This window comes from Triticum dicoccoides, chromosome 4A, assembly GCF_002162155.2.
Source record: "Triticum dicoccoides isolate Atlit2015 ecotype Zavitan chromosome 4A, WEW_v2.0, whole genome shotgun sequence".
NCBI classification, from domain to species: Eukaryota; Viridiplantae; Streptophyta; class Magnoliopsida; order Poales; family Poaceae; genus Triticum; species Triticum dicoccoides.
Window position 1 is genome coordinate 276,326,492 of NC_041386.1, and position 5,248 is coordinate 276,331,739.

The following is a 5,248-nucleotide window of genomic DNA, read 5'->3' on the forward strand; positions in this document are numbered from 1 at the left end:
TCAGGGCGTCGCTGTCGATGACCTCGATGTCGTAGCTGGTCGACGAGACATGCCCGCATACTCTAGCCCTCTGCTTGAGTGCCTGCCGCCAGTAAGGGTCGTCAGCTCCCTCAGCGATGTCGGGCGAAGAGACCGCTATACACCTCTTTTGGGCCAGTCGCTCCTCGAGCTCCACGGGAAGCGTAGCCGGGCTTAGGCTGCGATGCTCTAGAGTGGGGGATGGGGATGGGATGGGGATCTGTGGGAAAGGGGGTGTTTGGCAGGCGTCATCTAAGAAACTTAGGGCGCACTACACCACAACACTAATGCAAAGGCAAGTAATCTGCCGGGAGAAAGCCATTAAGAGGGCAGACAAACTGCCGTGAGAGTGTTTTTACCGGCAGATAGAACCGCCACTAGAACGGCTGTCGGGCATTACTTGTCCCGGCAGATAAACTATTCCCGGCAGTTTCTCTGCCCCAGCCTATATATCTACTTGAAGATCATTTTGTCCTGGCAGACTTGTCATAGCACGGGATCTATAATTGCGGGCAATGAAACTGCCGGCACAAACTAGTCTTCCCGACAGTTAGTATGCCATCATGTTGTTTTCACTAGCAAACTAGTATACATATCTCTAATTTAATATCCACACTGCGTCAGGCAATCAAAACAAATCACAACTTATACATATAGTTTCAATCGAAGTTACATATAGGCCTCATTCAAAACCTTGAACTTCACAAATATTTTTAGACTGAAAAAACCAGCTACAGCGGTAAACAAACTTTACATAAGCCGATAAGATTTCGAGTCTTCAAACTATGGCACACATTGTTTAAGCTCAGCACATGGTTGCAACAATCCTGTGAAATTGTATTATTCAAAGATGGCCACATGTCTCCAGCAGAAGAGTCATGAGCTTGCAATGCTTTGAAGGTATTACTGTAAAAAGAACCATTACGTAGACATCCAAGTTGACTGGTACAACTACTATCATGTAGAAACATCTTCCAGTGACGATACCAACCTGAATAGATAAGATAGTACAACTGCTATGAGCTAATAACTTTGGTTAATGAGCTACATTGTAGCACTTAAAAAATGGACATAGGCTTAGATAGCAAATAGATACTTTCATAATAAAAAATTTACAAACAAAAAAGCAAACCATAGTGACATTTTCAAAGAAAGTAGCTTACAACTACATATGGCAGCTCACATGTTTTCAAACTTCCCATGTGTATCTATACCAATCTTATTGCAGTTGAGTATGAATTCACAAGTATTGATAATTTCCATTACAATTCAAGCTATGTTTAAACATTACAGGAGATGCTTCCTTCCGCACAAACAACACAGGTTCATGCATAATGTGTATATAATTATGAAAGATAGATCATGCAAGACCATGATGAAATATGGAAGCATGATGCTAGTTGATGGACGATTCAAATGAAAAACAAGGATATATGTTTCTTTTAATGAAAAGTAAAATATAAGGAACGACCATCTCTACGTTCAAGACAACCCTAAAAAGTGATAGCCTTTTGCCCTGTGATGCAAAAAGAGCGAAGCCACCACGCAAGATACATATATCATTGACAACTTTAGTATCAAGAGGAAGTTGTATTGTACGAGATTCACGGTTGGATAGCGTGCTAGCCTGTTCACATTCAAAATTTACTATAAGGTGTTGCAAAAGCTTAGCGGTGATATCCATTAATTTGGCAATGAACAAGATTTAAATGTACCCTTCTAAGAACATGTTCTCCGCCTACACAAGGCACCTTCCTAGATTCTTCATTAATGTTTCTCCCTTTATCCAAATCAAGTTGACCATGTGACCATAACCGGGACATTATTAACTTAAAAGAAGTAAACACACAAATATATCTAAACTGGATCTGATTTGCTGGATTTCCAATTAAACGGTGAACTTTCTAACGATGCTTCCTATGAATCTTGATATGTACTTTTTAGAATCCTATTAATAATTAGATATGAGTAGAAAGGAAAAAGCACCTCTCGGTGATTCAGTCACTGCTTGTATGCTTTCATCTGATGGGTTATTACATCACGATCGATTATTCAAAACAAAGTATGCAACTCCTACAACTGACTGTAATGTAACAATCAGATGCAACTAAGGAGCAGCTACAAAAGTAAAGTAATTTTTTAAACACAGTTGGAACTCGATTTACCTCTGAACATTACATAAGCCATAGTTCTCATGCATCTTATTTCTTAGCTATTAGAGGAGAAAATAAAATTGTGTACGTTCAAGGGATCATAAACGACATACATCAAAAGACATCAAAACCTTTCTTCGAGGACAGGCTAAAGGCACGTCAGTATAGCATACAATCTACAAACTACAATTACCTGTATAGTGGGATGTTAAAAATGAACAGAACTACATACATATAAAGGTGCTTCCTTTTCATATGCTGCTTAGCTCACACGGAAAGCTAAACACTTTTTTCTCGGCGTGAGGTTCTCGACAAAAGTAAGGTTCAGTCCATGTATGTGAGGACATCTGATATGTGCAACAAAGTATATACTTTGGCATGTACCTAAGATGGTATTTCTCAAAGCATAGGAAGACCCTCTGATCTCCTGTGTATATCATTACTTTGACACCTAAACGTTGGCCTTATTTTTCTCGAAAGAATTTTTACATATGAAATCAATATATGTAAGGAAAACTGAAATAAGAACCAAACATCCACATGAAGGAAGCACTTGTTTATTTCTAGCTAGCTCTGTACCCAAAATGATCAAACATGTATTTATTTATAGCAAAGTTGAATAAGAAAACAACCGCAGGTGCAAGAAAGCACTTACAAATATCTTAGCTTACTCCTAGCTAGCTTTCTGCCCAAAAGAAAAAAATCATATCTATATGACTATATCTGGAGCATACCTCAATAAATTGAATCCATCTTAGGCAAAAGCAGCACCGTGGACGCAGCCAACCTGCAGTGTCTCCTATCTCCTTTAGCAGACAAATCAAGCATTAAAAGGGAAGCAAATGCAAAAGGAACCCAAACATGGCCAAAACAACACAAGAACTATGTTGTTGGCTAGAACCTAAAAACGAACAGAAGACTTCGCTGCCCAACCTAATTTCTACTTTGATGTTGCTATTACTAAAATGACCATATGTTTCAGGTCAGACAAGATACCAGGCAGCAATTATTAGTAAAACATGCAGTACATAGTCGTATAGGCTGAATGTTTACAGCTGAAAATAGCACTTTGTAATAGATATTTACATGTAAAACAAAGCGGCAACTGTTGCTAGAGCGGTCTGCACTGGCTAAGGCTGACGTTCCAGATACATTCTTCCATTCGAGTGCTCTGCTATTTTCTTCGAAGCAGAGGAAGGAGATTTGGCATATGTGCTCGACCATGTGGTGTCATTAATCATTGAAATTTTTAAATGGTATTACCTGTCATTCTGAGACACCAACATCTATTAACTTATGATTCTGCAAGGCACACACATAAGTAAATGTAAGCACAAGTTTCTCACAAGTATGTCAAGGGTCATTGCTAAGTTAACAGAAAAGAACAGAAAGAAATACAATGGAACAGGAAGCACCAGGGACCATACCTCGGGCTCGAAGTACGAGAAGGGGAGGCCGGAGCAGCAGGAACTGGGGTAGTACGGATGAAGGACGATAGGCTGGAGAGCATGACGTGACCAGGGGCGGAGGAGCACGCACAGGAGGAGTACGACCAGGAGGGGCCGGCGGCGCCAAACCTATCTCGCTGCACGCCCATCTCGGCAGTTCGAGAGAGGTGCAAGGAGATGTTGCAGCCCAGGGAGAAAGCATGGAGGGAGCGGCGACATTTGGGCGACGCTAGGGATGCGGCGGAGGGCGGATCAGATCTGCGGACGATGGTACTTGACGGCGTCGGAGGAGGTTGCTCGGCAGCAGCGGTGGTCCGTGAGGAAGGTTGGTGCGATGTGTGGTCGAGGGCTGCTGGGGTCGGGCGGCGGAGGGCGGTCGACGGCGGCTAGGGTCAAAGCAGAAGGGATTTGGGCTAGATCTGGCCGGGACGACGGTAGTAGGGTCACAACAGAAGGCGTTTTGGGCTTTCTAGCGCGTGCTTTCGTGGTAGCGCGCTGTTGGGCCCAATTATTTCGTTTTCGCGTCATGAACAGTTCCCGGCAGATAATGGTCCCAGATTTAGTTCTCCCTCCAGATAAAATGACATAAATGGTGGATATGAACGCCGACAGTAAATATGTCCTTGTTGCTCAATTTCTACCAGCAGTTTTTCTGCCTGGAAGGACTTTTGCCGGCGGTTAAATGATCCCCGATAGTTTGTTTGCCTTTATATTTGTATTTCTCCCAGCAGTTAACTGCCCCTAATCAAGTGTTGTGGTGTAGTGGCGACCTGGGTATGGATATCGGTGGGTACGCTGCAGAGGCAAACCGACAGATGTTGACAATGGAGGCCTTACGGCGGCATCGTTGGCGGGGACTTTGCTAGGGTTTCGTGCGAGGGAGGGGGTGTGTGTGTGTGCACGCACGCCCGAGTAGGTTTTTGTGTGTGTGTGTGTGTGTGGAGGGGGGCGGGGCATGGGGTGTTCGAGGAAATGACGCGGGTACTGAAAATTTTACTACGCGGGAGTCAAACGCGGGAGTGAAATGGCGGGCTATTGAAAATTTTGATGATAGTGCATCGCACATGGTCCGGCGATAACAACCGTGTGTTATGAAAAAGAAAAACCCTCGAAGCGGGCAGATATTTTTGAGAGGGGGAGCCTCGTGGAGCCCAATGTACTGTGCGGATGTGTGCGTGACAGGTGCACCTGCGTGGCACATGGTTAGTTTGAGTGAACCATCTCTGTTGCGTCATCCAACTTGTCTAATGTTCATAAATTTGGCAAAAACTGACGCGGGAGAGGGTCAAAACACGAACACACTTTCATGTGGACCAAATTTATGTATCAAAAGGGTGGTTTGATTTTCAAATACCAAATGCAACTTCGATGTGGCACCTCTCTCACAAAGCTTACGGTATTGTTTGCTCCCACCCTCTCGTGTCGGCACGAAGGGAATCCTAAGCTATGAATGCATGCCCCCTCCCCCTCAACCGAGGTTCACATAGAAAAGTGCGAAGTAGCTAGCAGCCCCCTCCTCCCTCGTGTCGGCACGAAGGAAATCCAAAGCTATATATGAATGCATGCCCCCTCCCCCTCAACCGAGGTTCACCTAGCAAAGTGCGAAGTAGCTAGCAGCCCCCGTCCAGC

At 43.9% G+C, this 5,248-nt stretch overlaps 1 long non-coding RNA gene across 1 annotated transcript; it reads right to left on the reverse strand.

Moving 5' to 3' along the window:
* Positions 1–641: 641 nt before the first annotated feature.
* Positions 642–4,043, reverse strand: LOC119285784. Its single transcript, XR_005139845.1, has 3 exons — positions 3,599–4,043; positions 2,906–3,473; positions 642–1,009 (listed from the first exon to the last, which is right to left on the reverse strand). It is a non-coding gene; the product is annotated as an uncharacterized LOC119285784 (long non-coding RNA).
* Positions 4,044–5,248: the final 1,205 nt, after the last annotated feature.